Source organism: Gorilla gorilla, chromosome 11 (assembly GCF_029281585.2).
Source record: "Gorilla gorilla gorilla isolate KB3781 chromosome 11, NHGRI_mGorGor1-v2.1_pri, whole genome shotgun sequence".
Taxonomy (NCBI): Eukaryota; Metazoa; Chordata; class Mammalia; order Primates; family Hominidae; genus Gorilla; species Gorilla gorilla.
Window position 1 is genome coordinate 74,538,572 of NC_073235.2, and position 22,538 is coordinate 74,561,109.

The 22,538-nt window shown below is 38.9% G+C and overlaps 1 protein-coding gene across 1 annotated transcript in view; it reads left to right on the forward strand.

The window, feature by feature from the left end:
- Positions 1-22,538, forward strand: part of METAP1D (methionyl aminopeptidase type 1D, mitochondrial) — an 82,034-nt gene that overhangs the window by 38,164 nt on the left and 21,332 nt on the right. The window lies entirely within an intron of this gene.

Below are 22,538 nucleotides of genomic sequence, written 5' to 3' on the forward strand. Positions count from 1 at the left end.
CTCAACAGTTGAGCTTCACTGGTTCCATCTGGGTTCTGAACACTTAATATCTAGACCTACCCCGTTGGTGAGTTCTGGTTAGTGACATTAGTCCTCCAGAGCCACCATGTTTTGTCTCCGGGTCGCTGTATTTGAGCTTGACATGCTGTTTCTGGTGCTAACAGTTAGGAAAGCAGGGTTGCTTGAACTTCAAGACAGAGACTTACTTCCTTTCACTTGCTGTAGAAGTGGAAAGAAGCTGAAGCAGCATGAGAATCCTGGCTCTGGGGCTGGTACAGGTATTACAGGAAGGGACAGGACTTGGCCCTCTCCTCTCCTCTCTAGATTTTCCTGGGGGTACTCAGCCTTCATCTTCTGCCACTTAGGGTTTGAGTGGAAATGGCCGAGAATATGTGGTAGGAAGCAGTAAAGTGGACGTTTCAATTTCCTTAATTGTCCAAAAATGTGGAATATGTTATCCTTTAGAAACCATGTTGTAAATGGCAGCAACATTCCCAGGCCAGCTCAAAAAACCTATAATGTGGCCAAAATATATACTTACAGCTGTATTGTTTCCTAGTTTTTTGTTTTCATTGCAATTGTGTAGCATTTTATTTGTTTTATGAGCTACTGGGCTAGCTGAGAACTTAGCCACATTGTTTATGTCGGAAAATGCATTCCAAACAGCTAAGACCACGTATTTATCTAGTGTAGAGCTAACTATCCATAGCTTAGATCATTGACTACCTGAACACTCTGCTCCAAGTAAACTGAACAATACCATCACCAATTTTTTGATGGTAAAGAGAAAAACATCTCAGTAAGATAGAGAAACATTTTCTATGGATTTACTGTGACTGAGACCAAATTTTAATTAGCTAGGATATTTTTTAAATTGTAGCATTATATAAATGCATCTGTTTTTCATTTGTTACATATGGGTTTTTATTTACCCACCCCCCTAAAACATTGAAATATATTCATGTAGCTACCTGAACCACTTGTAGATCTTCAGACTTGTGCGGCAAAAGGAATGATAATTATAATCTGCTTCAGGCTACAGGCTAGAATAATTCAAAAGGAAATGTGCATTACTAATGCAGCAGAGCTCATAAATTCTCAATGTCAGTTTGCCATTTATGCAGTCAGTCTGGTTGGCTAGAGGCAAAAAGACTAGGGTTACATAATATTTATGAGGTCTGAAGTTAGCCATCACCAAAGCCAAATATTGCCAGTGTTTCAGATTACTCATTAAAGTCAGCATCATCTAGTCACGCCAATGGAGTTGGGAGCAGGGTGGATTTGGTAGTGATGAAACATTAGTTATAAGTATAAATTCTGTCCATTTTAGTCCACTACTACCTCCTTTACAGGATTTATAGCCTTCCTATTTTATATATTATCCCTGAGATGCGTACCTAAGGAGGGTTCCCATACCATTCTGCAAAAATCTACTTGCCACCTAAGGTTTCATAACACAAAAGTGGGAATGGGACTTTCTTCGCTCTGCATTGTTTCTCCAACCCTCTTCATGTTTAACTCCTGAGAAGACCTCCTGCCTCTCTGTACATCATCACAATGGCCAAGTCTCAAAAACTTTTAGATCCCAGCTAGCACCTTATGTCATACTGTGCTCAGAAATAATTAAGTGTCCAGACCCATACTCTTGTGCTCTAGTGCACTTTAGGAGTTTGACTTGTATAGGGTAATGAGCAGCTACAACTCCAGGCCTCAGGGTTACTCCCAGGAAACACTGTGGCTGTGAACTGCAAATTAAAAATGTGTGTACAATTGTACAATTTCCAACATCAAGAAGCACTAGTCCCTGGGGCCGTTCATAACGGCTTTTTTTGTATTTTCACAAAAGAACAGTCCCAGAATTAAAATAACCCTTTCATTTCCTACACTTCACTTCTTAGAAGTCGTCAGGAAAGATGAGTTTTGGTATTATTGTTGATGGTGAGTTTTTGTGGGGTGGGGGTGATGGAGCAAATACCTTTAAAACTTTTTTTTTTTTTTTTTTTTTTGAGATGAACTCTCACTCTATCGCCCAGGCTGGAGTGCAGGGGCTCCATCTCAGCTCACTGCAACCTCCGCCTCCCGCATTCTAAAGCAATTCTCCTGCCTCAGCCTCCTGAGTAGCTAGGATTACAGGCACCCACCACCAGTAATTAGTCCCAGCTAATTTTTGTATTTTTAGTAGAGACGGGATTTCGCCATGTTGGCCAGGCTGGTCTCGAACTCCTGACCTCGTGATCTGCCCACCTTGGCCTCTCAGAGTGCTGGGATTGCAGGCGTAAGCCACTGAACCCAGCCAAAACTTTTTTTTGTTTTATTTTGTTTTGAGACGGAGTCTCGCCCTGTCGCCCAGGCTGGAGTGCAACTGCCTGCCGGGTTCAAGCGATTCTTCTGCCTCAGCCTCCTGAGTAGCTGTGATTACAGGCGCCCGCCACCACGCCCGGCTAATTTTTGTATTTTCAGTAGAGACGGGGTTTCACCATGTTGGCCAGGCTGGTCTCGAACTCCTGACCGCGTGATCCACCCACCTCAGCCTCCCAAAGTGCGGGGATTACAGGCGTGAGCCACTGCGCCCGGCCGAAAACTTTTTATTAGTGAGAAAAGTTTTAAGGATTTCAGTTAAACCAGGATTATAGCTTAACTTTTAAGGATTTCATTTTACCCCTTTCTCTACTTTTACCTATATTTAAAAATATAAAAAAGTCCGTTTTTTTTCTGTCAACTATATGGCATAGTGATTTTCTTCCAGACTAGTAGGTGGAGTCGGAAGTAGTATTCTGAAACATGTGGAGGAAACTACATCAGGAGAGCATTTGCCCTAAGGGAGCAATAGAGAGAGGATCCCCACACTCTCTTCGAAAATTTTAAGACATACTGCTACTCCCAGGGGGAGATCAAACTAAATACACAGCGTTTTAGGAACTAGAGATATACAGAGTCCTTGTTCAGCAGAGTGGCAGATTTGTTTTAAGTTTATTTTTGTTCAAAGTTTTTGATCTCTTTTACTGTTACAAGACTCAGGGAAATATCGTAATCGATTGTGCTATTTGCTTTGATACATTCAGGCCCTCTTGTTGTTGTTGTTGTTGTTGTTGTTGTTGTTTTGAGATGGAGTCTCGCTCTCTCTCCCAGGTTAGAGTGCAGTGGCACAACCTCGGCTCACTGCAGCCTCTGCCTCCCGGGTTCAAGCAATTCTCCTGCCTCAGCCTCCTGAGTAGCTGGGATTACAGGCGCACACCACAACGCCCGGCTAACTTGTGTATTTTTAGTAGAGACGCCCGGCTAACTTGTGTATTTTTAGTTTCACCATGATGGCCAGGATGGTCTCAATCTCTTGACCTTGTGATCCGCCTGCCTCGGCCTCCCAAAGTGCTGGGATTACAGGCGTGAGCCACCACACCTGGCCCATTCAGGCCCTCTTGTACCTGATAGCCACAGTATACAAGAACTGAAGGAGTCTGAGGCCCCCCCAAAAGCATATTATATAAAGCAAAAACAAACAAACAAAAAACCCACTTAAGGCTGGATGCGGTGGCTCATTCCTGTAATCGCAGCACTTGGGGAGGCCGAGGTGGGTGGACCATGAGGTCAGGAGTTCAAGACCAGCCTGGCCGATATGGTGAATCCCTGTCTCTACTAAAAATATAAAAATTAGCTGGGCGTGGTGGTGTGCACCTATAGTCCCAGCTACGTGGGAGGCTGAGGCATAAGAATTGCTTGAATCCAGGAGGCGGAGGTTTCAGTGAGCCGATATCGTGCCGCTGCACTCCAGCCTGGGTGACAGAGCAAGACTCTGTATCAAAAAAAAAAAAAAAAAAAAAAAAAAGGAATCCACTTAAATGCTCATCATTGGTTAAATAAAGTGTTGTGTGACCTGTCCATAAAGGAATTCATGAAACAACTAAAAAAGATCGTGTAGATCTATATTGTTTTGTTAGAGACAGGACCCCTAACACTGAAGACTGGTTGCCCCCAACTCAAGCCAGATACATAATTCAAAACCAAACAAAACTAAGCTTTAAATAAGTAAATACAGAATAAGAATATAAAAACGTTTTAATTTCCATACTCTGATTATTTTATATATATTTCATCCCCCAAAAGAAATGACCTAATATATATATAGTTTTGTTTTTTTTTTTTAAGATGGAGTCTTACTCTGTTTCTCAGGCTGGAGTGCTGCCTGGAGTGATGCCATGTCAACTCACTGCAACCTCCGCCTCCCACATTCAAGCAGTTCTCCTGCCTCAGCCTCCCCAGTAGCTGGGATTACAGGTGCCCACCACTATGCCCAGCTAATTTTTGTATTTTTAGTAGAGACGGGGTTTCACCATGTTAGCCAGGCTTGTCTTGAACTCCTGACCGCAAGTGATCTACCTGCCTCGGCCTTCCAAAGTGCTGGGATTACAGGCATAAGCTACCGTGCCTGGCCAGAAATATATATTTTTTCATTTTAAAAAATATATGTATATATACATATATATGTGTATATATATGTACATGTATACATATATATGTGTATACATGTACATATATACGTGTGTGTATGTACATATATTTACATATATATATATATTTTTTGTTTGTTTGTTTGTTTGTTTTTTAAGAGACAGGATCTCACTTTGTTCCCCAGGCTGGTCTCAAACTCCTGAGCTCAAGCAATCTTCCCATCTCAGCCTCCCAAGTAGCTGGGATTATAGGCACCCAGCTATGAGAAATATTTTAAATATCAGATCCTTACAAAAAAAATAGTATTCTTTTATTGGAATTTCACTTGGTTGACACTTCCAACACCTGTTAGTTTATCCAGTCAGGCACTCCATATTTGGAAGGAGGGAGGATAATATTTGGGGAGAGGCAAGGTAAGAGAGGGGTGAGTTGGCAGTGATGGAAAGCAAAGTCATCCCCACTTGGTCATGACTCACTAACCTCCAATGGAGAAAGTGTGTGAGTCTGCATGTATGTTTGATTTTTGATACATGAAAGAACATAAAAATATGACATTAGACTATTATACTTCAATTTTTAAAACTTAAGTTTTTTAAAGAAAAGTACGTTTAATGTTTTACAAAAATTATTGTATTTATATTTAATATCATTATATTCCATTATAAAAATTTCATTTATATAGCAACCAAGGAGTTAAAAAAACCCAAGGATAGACAAATAACAAGAAATGTACAAGGCCTGTATGGAGAAAACATTAGATCTCCAGTGATGGACATTTAAGAACACTGTAGGAAATGTGAAGGCATTTCTTATCTTAAAGAAGACGTTAAATATTTTAGAGTCAACTGGACATGGTGGCTCACGCCTGTAATTCCAGCACTGTGGGAGACCAAGGCAGGAGGATCACTTGAATCCAGGAGTTTGAGACTAGCCTGGGCAACATAGTGAGACCCTGTCTCTACAAAATAAAAAAAAAATATTGGGCATGGTGGCACGTGCCTGTAGTCCCAGCTACTTGGGAGGCTGAGGCAGGAGGATTGCTTGAGCCCAGGAAGTTAAAACTGCAGTGGGCTATGATTGCACCACTGCACTTCGTCTGGGTGACAGAGCAAGACCCTGTCCCCCCAAAAAATTATAGTCATATTGTCCTTAGATTAATCCATAAATTCAATGTAAACCCAATTTTGTGGACAAAAACACTTTAAACATGGTGGAAATACAAAAAGCAAGCTGAAAAGATAGTTGAAACAATGTAGTACACACGTTTAATGTTTGTAATTCACAGAATACTCTTAAAAATAAGTCAGGTGGGCTGGGCACGGTGGCTCACGCCTGTAATCTCAGCACTTTGGGAGGCCCAGGCAGGTGGATCACGAGGTCATGAGATCAAGACCATCCTGGCAAACATGGTGAAACCCCGTCTCTCTTAAAAATACAAAAAAAAAAAAAAAAAAACAACAACAACTAGCTGGGCATGGTGGCGTGCACCTGTAATCCCAGCTACTTAGGAGGCTGAGGCAGGAGAATTGCTCGAACCTGGGAGGCAGAGGTGGCAGTGAGCCGAGATCGTGCCACTGCACTCCAGCTTGGTGATAGAGCGAGACTCTGTCTAAAAAATAAAAATAAAATAAGTCAGGTGAAGAGGCTGGGCGTGGTGGCTCACGCCTATAATCCCAGCAATTTGGGAGGCCAAGGAGGGTGGATCACTTGAAGTCAGGAGTTCGAGACCAGCCTGGCCAACATGGCAAAACCCCATTTCTACTTAAAATACAAAATTAGCTGGTCATGGTGGCACATGCCTGTAATCCCAGTTACTTGGGAGGCTGAAGCAGGAGAATTCTTGAACCTAGAAGGTGGAGGTCTTGCCACTGCACTCCAGCCTGGGTGACAGAACGAGACTTTGTCTCAAAAAAAAAAAAAATAAATAAGTCAGGTGAAAAACAACCCAAGAGACCTAATAGGAGACTTCACAAAAGAGGATACAGAAATAAACAAAGGAAATTATCTTTAACCTCAGGAGTATCTGAAGAAAAATAAGTAAAAGTGAGATACCGTTTTTCATTTATCAGACTAACAGATTTTAACATTAAACTATTGGTAAAGGTATAGGAAATAGGCATCATTAGGAAGACAAGTTGCGGTGTTTGTGAACAGTTTTGCAAATATGTTAAAGTTTGCATATTTCTTAACCTACAAATACTACTTTTACACATTTAAACTAAAAAGAAGTCATCACTTGTGCAACTGTACTTGTAAAAAGCACATTATATAAAGCAAAAAAATCAAACCAAAACAAAAAGGACCTACCAAAATGCTCATCATTGTTTAAATAAGGTACTATGTGATCTCTTCGTATAAGGGAATGCTCCAAAACCACTAAAAAGGATCCTATATAAGCCGGGCGCGGTGGCTCACCCCTGTAATCCCAGCACTTTGAGAGGCTGAGGCGGGCAGATCACTTGAGGTTGGGAGTTCGAGACCAGCCTGACCAACATGGAGAAACCCCGTCTCTACTAAAAAATATAAAATTAGCCGGGTGTGGTGGCGCACGCCTCTAATCCCAGCTACTCGGTAGGCTGAGGCAGGAGAATCACTTGAGCCTGGGAGGTGGAGGTTGCGGTGAGCTGAGATTGCACCATTGCACTCCAGCCTGGGCAACAAGAGTGAAACTCCGTCTCAGGGGAAAAAAAAAAAAAGGATCATTCATATATATATATATGTGTATAGATATGTATATATATGTGTATATATGTATATATGTATATGTATATATGTGTATATGTATATGTATATATGTATATATGTATATGTGTATATGTATATATGTATATATATGTATATGTGTATATATGTGTATATATATATATGACAGAATTCTTTAGTGGTGATTTGTGAGATTTTGGTGCACCTATGCTGCTGTGTATTTTTATACATATGATAAGCCTGACCCTACTCTTGGGGCTCAGCCTCATTTAGAGCTGGGCTTCCCAAATTTTATTTTTTTTCTCTGGAATCAAAAAAGTTTCAAAGATTGCCATGTAATGCTTTTTTTTTTTTTTTTAAATTACACTTTGGTATCTCAGAAATCTCTTTCTGTGGGTGTTTACTTCGATTCTGAAAATAGAGCTAGGGTCTTGAAGTGGTTTCTGAATAAATGATGAAACATATGTTCAAAGTCTGTAACTCTTCCTTCTCCTTAACCACATCCTAGATAATCCACTGATGGAAAGTGTCATTTGTGTGAATAGATTCTCTAGTTTTAGTTTTCAAGGACTTTTTTTTTCATTTTAGCTGTCTGGATGATTAATGTGACTAGGAAAATACTGTTGACCCATTTAAATCATGTCAGACAACATCCATTGCTCATCTACATAATGAAATACACACTGAACATTACAGCTTAAGTGTGGGAGGCAGTGAACTACAAAATAATGTTTTAGTCATTTAGATTATGAAATAAAATATAAGATATTAGGACTAACTATAGCATTAAATATTAAACTCTTCAAATGGTAATTGTCAGTAAAAACAACTTTTAAACCAAAACAACTAGTAGCATTTCTGCTTTAGTAGTTAATTAGAGGAAGTGGAGGTGGTTGCATGCAACAGTATTAATTTAAGAAAAGTCTTTATGTGAAAGTGTCTGTTAATATTACTTGACTATTATGGGACTTACTGTAAATAGTTGAGTTTTTCAGTTAATCAGTGGTTGTGAAATAATGGTTTTCTGACAAAATTAGAAAAAATTGTTTGACATTTTTATCATAGTTTCATTAAACGGTCTCCGAATAATTTTAAAGATAACTAATTTATAGCTGAAACTATTTCAATCAATGATCTAATAACAAAGATAAGCTTTGACAGCTTTAAAAATATTTAAATTTTGTAAGGACATCATTTGCACAGTGATTAAATAAATGCAAAATTTAAAGGCACTGAATTTAGGCTATCAGGTTTCCATGGTTACACCTTTCCAAGTTATTTTGTGTATTGTGTAAATAGGTCTGTGAGTCACTGGTAATTATTTGTTTTTTTGTTTGTTCTGTTGGTAATTCTGTGTTTAACTGAATTTAATACAGTTCACACGGCGTGCTTTGGTTTATGTATATTTTAGTGTTTGTGATTGACAGTGATTGAGCATTTCTTATGGAGTGCTTGCCTTTTTTGTCATAAGTGATGTATGTTGGTAGTGCTTGAAATGTAAATAAGTTCTTCCTGTATCACTGTTTAATAAACAGGAATTTTTATGCAAAGAAGACTTCTTGATACATTTAAACAATAAGGTTTGTTGAGCTCTGAAATATTTCTGCTAAACAGATTGTGCACCAAGACAAATAGGTTTAAATTCTTACAAACTGAGGTTACCAAGGGCAACATTAAAGTTTATGGCTAAGCACAGCATTGACTGAATGGTATTTAGTAACAGAATAAAAAAGGCTGAATTCTTTTTTTTTTTTTGAGACAGGGTCTCACTTTGTTGCCCAGGCTGGAATGCAGTGGTGCAATCTCCGCTCACTACAGCCTCGGCCTCCTGGGCTCAAGTCATCCTCCCACCTTAGTCTTCTGAGTAGCTGGGACTACAGGAGCATGCCACCAGGCCTGGCTAATTTTTGTATTTTTCATAGAGATGCGGTTTCACCATGTTGCCCCAGGCTGGCCTTGAACTCCTGAGCTCAAGGGATCCGCACACCTCGGCCTCCCAAAGTGCTCAGATTATAGGCGTGAGCCACTGCGCTCAGCCAAAATAGCAGCATTCTGATCTAACTCTTAAAATTGTTTGTGATAGTACACTTTACAGGGAATGTCTTCAATGCAAAGTAGCATCTTCCTATAACATAATTTCTCCCATCCCACCCTTTGCACAAATTTAAGAAGTATTCTTATATGTTTAGAAAGATATGATTCTTGAAAAAAGCCAGGGCCTTTTATGGATGTAGGAAGGAATTTTCCTTAGACCTCACCATTAACCATCAGCTTACTAGCAAGGGCCCAGCAGGAACTCTCAGGTAAACATCAAAATTAGGCTGTCCGTAATTCATCCTACTGAGTGTGAGCCTTCTCTCATACACTACAATCATGAAATGCTGTCCAGTTTGTAAAGTGTTTCTACATCTGCAGTCTCATTTGGGGTTCAGGTTGGCCCTGTGATGGAGTGAGGAGAGGCCCAGTGCTTTGGATAGTGTCACTTTTAAGTAGCAGCTCTGGGACCCAACCTAGGATCTCATGATTACTTTGTGAATTACTTGCTTTGTGGATTATCCAAGGCACATTTTAAAATTCAGGCTGGTTTCTACCTACTGATTAGTCCATTTTAGAGTGACCTCCTCCCACAGTCAGGTAACCAATGATAGTAATAACCATTTATTGAGTGCTTACCTTATGCCACTTTCGATATATCATGTCATACAATTATCATAGCAACCCTGTGAGGAAGGTATTATTATCCACATTAACAAATGAAGAAACTAAGGCTTAAAGAATTTAACTAACTTGTTTAAGTAAACCAATAGTACTCAGAGAAGGAAAACCAATTTAAACAAGAGCTCAAGTAAATATAAATAGGAAGGCATATCTTTTGGAGGAAATTCTCATGGTGCATTCACAAGCAAAATATAAAATTTTAAATTTCACACTGTTTCCTTTTTTACCCCCAAATTGACTATATCTTATTAGGCATTGAAGAGTTGAGGTTTCTTTGTAACACTCCAGTAGAAGCATACTTCAAAAAGTGTCCCATCCCCTCAGACTATAAATATGTTTCAAATGTTTTACACATCAAATATTTTGGTATTGTGGCAATATTAAAAACTTTAAATATGAGATGATGAATTTGTCATTTTACTGTGTGAATAATCTTGGTGTTGGCTAAGGTTTTCAAGTAATGTGTTTTCAGATATGAGAAGCAAGCAGCCTGCTATATACAGATAAGGAGTACACGTTTTGTTGGTGGTTGGGGTGGTTTTAATTTTTAACGTTTTTAAATTTTTATTTTATTTTAACTTTTTTAAGGCAGGGTCTCGCTCTGTTGCCTAGGCTGAAGTGCAGCAGTGCAATCTCGGCTCACTGCAACCTCTGCCTCCTGGGCTCAAACGGTCTTCCCACCCCAACCTCCCAAGTAGCTGGGACTACAGGTGTATGCCACCATGCCCGGCTAATGTTTGTATTTTTTGTAGAAACAAGGTTTCACCATGTTTCCCAGGCTGGTCTCAAATTCCTGGACTCAAGCGATTCACAGGCCTCAGCCTCCCAAAGTGCTGGGTTTATAGGCGTCAGCCTGGCTTAATTTTTAATCTTTAGTACAAAAAGTAACAGATAGTTGAACATTCGTATCCTTAAATATATAAGTATATATATTTAAATAAATGTTTATTTATATATATGTTTACTTATATACATATATTTACTTATATACATATTTATATTTAAGTTTACTTATATACATATACATACACACACACATATATGGGCCAAATTGTAAGCAGGCGTCTAGGGAGCTCCCCTTTTAAGCCTGTGCCATTTTAACACTTTATACTTTTTGCATTAATACAAAAACTGTCGAGTGAGTATTCATATGGTCAACCAGGTATACCTAGTAGAATTGAGTGTAAAATTATTTGGGCAACATAACTATACCAGTCCAAAAAGCTGCCTTCAGAAAATTTGGAGCTTTTGCTTTTACTAAAGAGGTTACTGTATACTTTCTCTTTATTTTTCTGGTTGAAAATAACTCCTTGATGAGTGATCTTGGCTTCTGTTGTCTTGAATCTGTGTACTCTCAACTGCAGAAGCTTGGAAATGTATTGTTTTCCTGAAGCATTAGCTTTCTCATTTTAGGTGGTAATTATTGACCTATCTACCTACCGATTTACCACTCCTATTGACTGGTTACAGGGCAGAGACAAAACTCCTACAGTTGTCAAAATACCACGATAAGATTGATATTCAAATGTTTTCTTTCTATCCCATGCCTTTCACTTAGAGATGTACAGTGAAAATCTTCTCAGGAAGTTTAAGATGTAGGGTTTTTTGTTTTTTGTCTTATTTGTTTTTGATATTGATACTACAATTTTGGTCAAAGCTCTGAGCTATTTCATCCCAATGGTTTGCTTGTGTGGCAATAACTTTCAATGGCCCATTGAAAAGAAAAAAGGAAAGAAAGACATCCAACAGTATACCTAGGGCATGCTGTATCTAGAATTCAGTTGACACTATTGTAATATGAAGACTAAAAGCATGCTCTTTTCAAATGCTTTAATATAATTTAAAAATATATTAAAGCTGTGCTTTTGATCATAGATTATAAGCCCTCATATCTTCTGTTATTGGGTATTTTAATACAAAATAACTAATATTTTAAGTAGTATATGACAGTAGTATTTATGAATAGTCTGGAGGTTTTTTTAAGAATTAAAGAAGGATTTTGTTACTATATCAGTTTTTTTTTTTAAAAACTTATGATGTTTTTATATAGACTTTCTCTAAAATTCAGTTCCATGTGTGATTCCTATGAAATTGCTCTTTCTGGTTCTGATTTGTGTGCTTTAATATAAAATCATTCTATTTTCCTCTTCTTTAACCAAAGTGTGTGAGGTAACAGGAATGTTTCTTTTGAGAGACTTTGGAAGGTTGAAATTTGCCAGATGTTCTGTGCTAACCTAGAAGTGTGCATTCCCTGGGTAGCAGGACTGTGTGAAATTCTTTCCTATAACTTTGACAGAGCATTTTGTTTTGGTTCATTTTAGTGTTGTGCTTCTACTCTGATCAGAGCTTGTCTTTTATTCTGTGTTTAAATGATATTACGGCATCCAGAAAATCTGACAAAGAAAATGATATTTTGATGACATTTTTCACAGGGCTCAACTAGAATGAATTATTACGTTTTAACCACGGCCCTAATAAACAGCTTCTTTATTTCCTCTGTAAGGATACAATATTTCTTTGTCCAAGAAGTTGCCTGAGTATATGTATTGTTGAAGTGCTAAAAAGCTGCTTTTCTCTAAACTTTAGCTGAGAGACAATGGGATTTGCCAAGTATATACCATTTCATTGTGACTCAATACTTTATAAAGATGAATTTAATTTAAATTTTGAAGTAAACTTTTTTGGTCTCAAATGGAGAAATTCCATGCAATAGCCCTATTGTACAAATTAAACATTTCTATGTAACTTCTACTTATCCACCAAATGATCAGCTTTTAGTTTTATACTTGAGTTCTGACTATAATCTTTGGCACCCTTCCCCCAGCTATAATTCGGCTAGCCTAAAGGAATTTTTTTTCCTAGACTCACAAGCAGGAGCCTACATTATTAAGTAGGAATGTTTATAGATCTGTGTTTCCAGAGTAGGTTGAGGTGTTTTAGTTTCCCAAAAAGAGGGGAATGCTTCTTGTTTTAAATACAAATGCCTGTGTGCTGGTGGTGTACATTAGTGAATAATCACATATTAACAGATTTAGCTTTTGTAAAGAAGCAAAATGAAGTATTTTCGTAAACCATTTCTGAACTTGTCATTAATGTTATACTCTATCAGTTGCTATTGATAATTTTATTTAAAGGAGGAGGTATATAGTGTAGCGCCAACTTCCTGATTAGGCCTTGGGGAAGGTCATGTTTTGCAGTGACCTGGGCACCACTCTTAAATGTTGTTATTATTGGAAGAGGGTACCCTCAGGCTGCTGCCCTTCCTCTCCCCAGAAGTGCTCTGTGACTGACTTTCCAGTTCATCTTTTCTAGAACCAAGACTCCCAGGCTGTAGATGAATTCTGACATCTACAGACCAGTATCCATCTCAACTTCATTTGAGGTGAATTTTATTAGTAGTAGTGACCCAGTCCTACCTTAATATGAGAATGATGCATCCTCATAAAAATTGCAAGCTTAGAGCAGTAAACAACTAGGATAAACTTTTATGTTTCAGCATAAAAGTGAGTTATGACTTTTTTGTCATTTAAAATATTGCACACATTTCCTTTTTATTTCTGTGGGATCTTTGTTACTGTTTTAGTGGTCTTAAGTAAAAATAACTTCAAGGACAACACGGTTGGATATGAAGTAGAATATTTATTTCAGACAAGTATTATGCCCACATATTTTAGATTCAACTATGTGCTTTATTTTCAGCATTAAAGAAAATGAGCTGTTTTCCAACACCTGCATACCAACTGGGCCTGCATCCTCTTTAGAAATGTTGTTTGATAAACACTGTGGCTTTATCATCCAGAGGCTGTTGCCAAATGCTGTTAATTAGGCCCAAAAAAATGTTTTTTAAAGGTTGGTGAAACAGATCCACTTCTCTCTCTGTAATGGCATCTTAGCTTGAAATCCAGGAAGCAGTGGTGTATGGTGTCCATATCCACGATTTCCTGCATTGGAGAAAAAGTGTGGAAAGCATCTGGGGAAAAGGAGGCTCTTTACCAGCTTGTTTCCTGTAAGTTCAATTGGAAGACCTTGTCTGTGCAAATAGATTTCAAAATAGAGCCTGCCCTTTGACTGTCTCCATAATTACATGGCTCGCTCTGTATTTTATTTGGCAGCCAGAGCAGTTAACCCCTGGAAGGAAGGGGCTGATGGTATGGCCAGCTTGGCTTCCCAGGCATGTCCATGGGAATGAATAAACCACTGTTTGGAGAAGCCCATAGCTAAAAACACACTAGAATACTCTGTAACTGAACTGAAACTCTTTTAAAACAAGTTTACTAATGTTTATTATGATCGGTTAAAAAACTTAACTTTGTCCTTATTGTGTAGATTATAGAACTGTATTAATTGTTTTAAAAAATTGGGAATTGGGGGAGTTCCTTGTTGCTTTGATGTAATCAACATCTGTCAACAGATGAATTTGCTTTTGTTTAGTTTCAAGGGCTCTTGTCCTTTAGCTTTGCCCAGTCAGTATCTGCTTCAGCCTGGGGCATTCCCTAGTAGTGCATGTGGTTTTTTTTTCCCTCAGCAAATGCATAGGTTATTTCTTGTGAAATGTGAGCTTCTCTTCTGCTTTATAGTTGCCTTGAGATGGGAAGGAACCTTCAATCTTTCTCATTTATTTTGAAACGTACACCTTAGTACTAGATTATAAAAATCAATAAAAGAGTTATATCAAGTGATGCAGACTATTTAATTTTTCTTTAGCAACATTTGTACAAGTTATGAAACATGTCAAGCAATCAGTGTTTTAGGTCAAGAAATATAAGGCATGGATGCATTTGCATTGTTCTTATGGACTTGAAGCACACAGCGCTGTAAGAGCCTGTGCTCCTACTCTGAGTAATTGGTTGGAGTTCATGAAGGGTGATCTTTCTGTGGGTCTAAATCAGCACCCCGAAAATATATTCCTATGCTATAGTCCCTTCTGAGCTTACTGTAGGAGGCAACATTTGTAAACAGTTAAAAATGTATCAGATTGCTGTCACAAAGTAAGTTGGGTTTTTTTTCTTGTTAAAGTTAATATATTATTAAGCAAATCATTTGGTTTAAAATTAAAATCATCAATGAATGTAAGAACCATATTTGAAAATGAATTAGCAAAACATTGTTGTTTTTCTCTCTTGGTAATCATAAATCATTTAAATCTGGCAGGCATTCCTCTCTTCATCCAAAATAATTACCTCCATTTGTAAAATCAATTAGATGTTAACATGCTGTAAATAATAGTTTTGTTACTAGACTTTGGCATTTACTGATCATTATGAAAAAATATATTCAGTAAGACATTTTACAGGGTGTCTTTTAAATCTCATATTATCTCTGGTTGACATTGTTAGCTATTGTAAAGTAGTGCCAAGCTACATTATTGTGTTGTTTTCTACCCAGATATTTGATACCTCTGCAGTGTAATGTAACTGAGGATTGATGGCACACTGCAGGGTGAAAGTGCTTCCCTGGAAACATACAATGAAAAATATATGTGTTGGTAGTCCAAACTTGAGTACAAATGTACTTTGTTCAGTTTTACAACTGCTTAAAATAATAAGCATTTTAAATGTCTCTTTGAAAGTTCATTCAGACCTCTCCCTTAAAAATACTTATTGACCAAAAGAAAACTCACATTTTCAGGGATAAAATCAGCTTAATTAAGGGTCATTAGTAAAGGTGCACATGAAAACCCAGGGCTCAGTGGGTGAAATGGAAGCATTTCATTATGTGGTATAGGATGCATGAGCAGATAACAATTAAAATGAACCCTGAGTAAGAGGCCAATAAATATAGGGCATGTTGCATGCAGCAACATTCGTTATTTAAAATGCATTCCTCCTGGCCAGGCACGGTGGCTCATGCCTGTAATCCCAGCACTTTGGGAGGCCGAGGTGGGCGGATCACGAGGTCAGGAGATCAAGACCATCCTGGCCAACATGGTGAAACCTGTCTCTATTAAAAATACAAAAATTAGCTGGACGTGGTGGTGGGCGCCTGGAATCCCAGCTACTCGGGAGGCTGAGGCAGGAAAATGACTTGAACCTGGGAGGCAGAGGTTGCAGTGAGCCGAGATCGTGCCACTGCACTCTAGCCTGGTGACAGAGCAAGAAGACTCTGTCTCTAAATAAATAAATAAATAAATAAATAAATAAATAAATAAATAAATAAATGCATTCCTCCCTCCATCATACTTGAATTCTATAATCCTACCTTCAGATTTAACCTATAAAGGAAAATAAAATGCAGCTTTTAGAAATGGATGTTATTACTGAATATGAAAATATTTAAAACCATAACCTAGATTTATATTCCAAATACAAATTTTAAATATGAAAAAATGTGCTGCAGGATCCAGAGGACATAGAGCAATTTCAAGAGATGTTCAGACTGCACAGTGTGCTCTTCCATGGAGTGCAGGAAGCAGTTGCCTATAATTTTCAGCATTCAACTCAGACTAGGTGCTGATAGAATTTTTGTAACACTAAAAATAATTCTTATTATTACCTTTGATAACAGTAAATATTCTAGTATTCATAACAAATAACATGTAGATTTACTCCCTAAGAAAACCCTATATAGAGTTGCTGTTAGGTCATCAACAGTAACAATACTACGATCATCTCTTGCAAGATCAAATTAGTACAAAGCAACTGCTCACTGTTCTGGGCTCTCCTACTCCCCTGAGGTTTCTGGTGATTTCCCACTGGTGTCTCTAAAAACATCAGATTAGTCCACTTGCCCCTTGTAGTAATTAGTACACACCTGAGTCTTGTTTCCCCAAATAGCTTTACCAAAACATGGTGTGCAGTGAATCCTGAATGAATGATAGTGTGTGGGAGACGGAGGGACCATTTCTGTCTCTGAAGATGGTCATCATGCATCAAATTTGTTGTAACATTGGTGGTAGCAATTTGGAAATTAGATGTAGTTGTAAGGTATCAGCAGTGCTTTTGTCAAGAAATGAATTATATAGGAAATTCAAGAGACCATTTCTACATTGATCTACATTAGTTACTGTAGTTCGGGTATCCTTTCTGTGACCCTGAATGTAATGGAGACTGGGGATTTTAATTTCGCTCACTCTGCATTTAGAAAATTTACTACTTATTTATATTGTGATAAACAAAGTTGAGGGCCCGCCCCTCTTTCTTTGCCAGGCTAGTTGGAGGACCATTATCTTTTAAAGGTACCATGACTTATGCCCATTTCTTCATTTCACCTGTGAAAACACCAGATTTTATTTCTAATAAAAAGATGGAGTCATTTGTAATGAGTAGTTAGTGGAATAAACACAGTATGGCACCTTATTATCCTGTTGCCTTGTGACAACATTTGTAAGGGTGTCTTTTATCGGATTGAAAGAAAAGAATTCGTCTCAAATACAAAAGTGTCTTATGAAAGTGAAATTGCTGAATACAGTGTAGAACCATAATTGTCAACAGATTGGATATGTTCAGGCTGTGTTCCTGACGTTTCGAATTTTACCATCCAGTCACGTGTGGGTGTGTCTGCATCTTTTCGGCAGTGAGGCTGTCATTTGGCAGGACAGGTACCCTGGCAACACTGTTCATCCTAAAAGTGAATGTCTCAAAAGCCTCATCCAGATATCTAGTGGAGGCCTGATGACTTCATGCTTCGAGTTTAAGTACATAGAAAAGATTCCCCCTATAATGACTGTGTACTTGAACTTGATAACACTGATAAAGATGATCTTTTGTGTAATCAACCACATTGAAAAAAATCTTCATGAGTCCTAAAATTGATCAGAGGCTACATCTTCCCATTTCCTGGGATGTAGCATGACAATCAGATGGTGCTGAATGAAGGCACACATTTCAGAGCTGAAGGGACCTCAAAGATTGTGAAGCCCAACTCTCTCATTTTACTGAGCTTCTGCATCTCACAGGGTAATGTCTTTGAAGTACTCAGCACCGAGCTTGGCACCAGTAAGCTCTTGGTCAGTCAGCATCCACTGTTATTGTTATTGTTCAAGATCACATAGCTCTTAGCAGGACCAGGGGTAGAACTTTCTGTCCAATGCTGTGCCACTTTGGTTCTTTTTTCATCATGCATAGCACTGTCTGATGTAATCAAATGCATTTGTTGATTTGCCTATGTCTGCCTCCCACTACAAGGATGTAAGCTCCCTGGGAGTAGGGACCTTGTCACCTCATTCACCACTGAATTCTCTAATCCAGAGCATGGCACATGCAATGAGTTCATTAAGTAGTTGTTGAATGAATGAAGGCATTTAGAGACCCCACAGGTAAACGTGTTGAAGAATGGAGAAGGAAAAGGAAAAGAAAGGAGCATTTATGGAGCACCTATTTTTTAAAAGATGGTTTACCTGTTTATGTTACCTCAGCAAATGCTCACATCAGCTCGTGGTAGGGAGAGCGCTACTACTCCCATTTAATAGTGAAGAAAATGAGTCTCAGAAGTTTTGGTAACTCACACCTGTTTGACCACCAAGCTCATGCTGTTGTCACTACCATAGTGCCTCCCAACTGGATCATTTCTAAGAATTTTCATGAAAAGTGTCTTCATTCTAAATGCTAGCTAGTTACATATTTACATTTTTCATGATAAAAAAAACTGACCTTGAAATCTAGTCCCTGAAAGAATACATTATGTAACAAAACACACTAGCGAATAGAACTCATAGAGCCCCTGCACACTGCTGAGAGGCAACTGGAATGGCAGACACAGCCCTGGATTTGGACTTACAGGATTAAGCTTGGGGCCTGGTCATTGATTACCAGACTTGTGAGCCTTAGTTCCTCATCTATAAAGCAGTGATGTTAACAGCTACCTGCCTAATGACAGAGCTGGTAAGAGGTAATGTATGTAGAGCACCTAGCACTGAGCTTAATCTAAGTGTCCATTAAATTTTAACCACTGTTATTATTACTATTTATATTAGCAGTATCATTATTAATAGTAATTATAATACTTTCCTCAGAAGAGAAACACTTGTGAGTTTGTGTCTTGTATGTGGTCCTGCCTAGCAATGCAATTAGGGAGGTGGAATCATAGATTGAGTCCACCTGTGTCTTTCCAAATTTTCCATTTCATATCCACAGACTGTCCAACTAATAGTTCTGGCAGCCACCTCCCCAAAGCGTGTGTTTGGTCAGCGAAGGCAGCTTGGCTTAAGGTAGTGGGTGGATTAGGCCAACCCATCACCACTTTTGGAAAAATAATAGTAGTAGTAACAATAGTTTTGTGATGCCTTTTCAATTTTCTGGGTATTTCCCTGTGTTTTAGCTCCTGTTTTTTCTCATGCCTGTGAGAGAAGTAATACATTTTGTAGAGGCAACTTAGCCTGCTTTCCCTCTCAGCTTTGGCACTTACTGCATGTTCCTTTGTGTGCCTCAGTATCTTCAACTGTGACATGGAGTAATAACAGTTCACAATTCATACAATTTCTGTGAAGATTAATGAGCTAACATATGTAAAGTGCCTAGTACAGTAATTGAGACATAATAAGTGTTCAGTATTAGAAACTATACTGGAGGTCATGTTTTCTTTCCCATTTTATTTTTTGTGCAGTCTTTTTTTTTTTTTGAGACAGGATCTTACTCTGTTGCCCAGGCTGGAGTGCAGTGGTGTGATCATAGCTCCGTGCATAACTCAGTGATCATAGCTCCAGGGCTCAAGTGATTCTCCTGCCTCAGCCTCCTGAGTAGCTGGACTGACTCCTGAGTAGCTGAACTCCTGAGTAGCTGGACTACAGTAGCTGATGGCCCAAGCCACCACATCTGGCTAATTCTTTTATTTTTTGTAGAGATGGGATCTCACGATCCTCCCACCTCGACCTTCCAAAGCACTGGGATTACAGGTTTTTATGTATTCTTGAAAGAACTATTATTTATTGGGTATCTTCTAAATGCAAGACACTTTCACATTTCTTATTTCAATTCTCACCTGAGACTGAAATGAAGAAACTTGTGCAGGGCCACACAGCTAATAAGTGGTAGAGCTGAAACAAAAGTCCAGGCTTCTGCCTTCCAACTGTCTGCTTTTCCTAGGACACTACCCTGTCCCTCATATATCAGTTGACAATACTAGGGTTGGTGATATTGTCATTAGGGAAATATTATACTTTAAAAGCTTTACACAATACATACCTGCCTCTATCAAGCAACTTTTTTTTTTAGAGAGACAGGAGTCTTGCTTTGTTGCCCAAGCTGGTCTCAGACTCCTGGGTTTAAGCAATCCCACATCAGCTGCCCTCCAAAGTAGCTGGGACTACATGTATGTGCCACTGTACCTGAGTTTTGTAACTTCTTTTTAAAGAAATGATATTACTGACATTTTGTCTAGTGCTTGAAATTGTTTAAAATAGTACCAAAAACACCTCTATAAGTTAGATTCAACAATATTGCAGTCCACTTTAAGGAGGGACATAATTGAGTGAAACCTATCACCCTGAATCACTGACCATTGCGGTTTGTTTGCATCAGTGCCTTTCCCCAAGTCAATTAGAGATCCAGAGTTTTGAAGCCAGTACTTACCTGCAATTCACGTTTTCATTATGTTTCACAGCTGAAATGTTACTCTAGGCCAGTTGTTCTCAAGCTTCGTGTGCGTCAGGATTACCTGAGGGCTGGTTAAGGCACAGATTGCCCGCCTCCATCACCAGTTTCTATGTTTGTAGATCGATACGGGGCCCAAGAATTTGCATCTTTTTTCCTTTTCTTTCTTTCTTTCTTTTCTTTTTTTTTTTTTTTTTTTCTGAGACGGAGTCTTGCTCTGTCACCCAGGCTGGAGTGCAGTGGCGCGATCTTGGCTCACTGCACCCTCTGCCTCCCGGGTTCGAGTAGTTCTCCTGCCTTAGTCTCCCGAGTAGCTGGGATTACAGGTGCGCGCCACCATGCCCGGCTAATTTTTGTATTTTTAGTAGAGACAAGGTGTGGGATTACAGGTGTGAGCCACCGCACTCAGCCTTGCATCTTTTTTCTATGTGACATTATACTGCTGGTCTGTGAACCTCATTTTAAGGACTACTGCTGTAGACCAGGATTCAGCAAATGTCTCCTGTAGAGGGCCAAAGAGTACATTTTTTAGGCTCTGTGGAACATGTGTTCACAACTACTCAGCTACCACTGTAGCTCAAAATCCTCCGTAGACATTTGTAAGCAAATGAGGGTAGCTATGGTCCAATGAACCTTTTATTTATGGGCACCAAGATTTGAATTTCATGTATTACAAAATATTGGGTTAAAAAGTTTTTTTCAACCATTTATAAATGTAAAAACCATTTTTAGGTTTTGTGCTGTATAAAAACAGTCAGCAGTCCAGATTTGGCCCTTGAGCTGTAGTTTTCTGACCCCTGCCATGTAGTTGTGACCTGTTGGGGACTTCTAAAACTATTGTTCTGGCCTGGCGCGGTGGCTACGCCCATAATCCCAGCACTTTGGGAGGCCGAGGCGGGCAGATCACGAGGTCAGGAGATTGAGACCAGCATGGCCAACATGGTGAAACCCCGTCTCTACTAAAAATGCAAAAAAACTAGCCGGGCCTGGTGGTGCGCGCCTGCAGTCCCAGCTACTCTGGAGGCTGAGGCAGGAGAATTGCTTGGACCTGGGAGGCGGAGGTTGCAGTGAGCCAAGATCACGCCACTGTACTCTAGCCTGGGCGAAAGAGTGAGACTCCGTCTCAAAACAAAAAACAAAAAACAAAAAAAAGATTGTTCTAAATATGAAAGTAATAAAATAAAATGAATCAAAATGTCTTCCTGGCTGGATGCAGTAGCTCATGCCTGTAACCTCAACACTTTGGGAGGCCGAGGTGGGAGGATCGCTTGAGCCCAGGAGTTTAAAACCAGCCTGGGCCACACAGCAGGACCCCATCTCTACAAAAAATACAAAAATTAGCCAGGCATGGTAGCACGTGCCTGTGGTTCCAGCTACTCAAGAGGCTGAAGTGGGAGGATTCCTTGAGCCTGAGAATCCAAGGCTGCAGTGAACCATGATCGCACCACTGTGCCTTAGCCTGGGCGACAGAGCAAGACCCTGTCTCAAAAAAAAAAAAAAGAAAAAGTCTTCCTCTCTACCTCTAGCCCCAACCACATGCCACAGAAAGAGCCACTGTTTACAAATATCAATTTCCAGAAATTTTATGAGCACGTGCAAGCTTATATAAATGTATAAGCTCCTTTTACATTAATGGGCTTTTTATATGCATTTGTTAAGCATTCACTTTTTTCCTAACAGTGTATTGTGACCTCTTTCCATATCAACACATAGAGATGATGATTTAGCCTATTCTTTTTAATAGCTCCAGAATTTTCTGTAAGTATACCATAATATATTTAATCAGTCCCCTACTGGTATTTCCTATTTGGAAACATTTGAGTTGTTTCCCACTTTTTTCTACCACAAATAATGCTGCCATGAGGGTACATCTTCATTCATCCATCATTGCATAGTGTCTGCAGGAGAAAGTCCTAGGAGATGAACTGCTGAGTCAAAGGATATGTGCATTTAAAATTTTGATAGATATTTCTAAATTCCTGTTGTGAGTACTTCGAACCCTATATTCATTTTCTTTCAGTGTTATACTTACATTTTTGCTATTTAGTCTTTATCTGACTTGAACATTCATCACAATGAATTTCAGTATAATGCCTCACTGCACGTGAACTTAACGCGGAGTAGTAATCCTATGGAGGGCAAAAA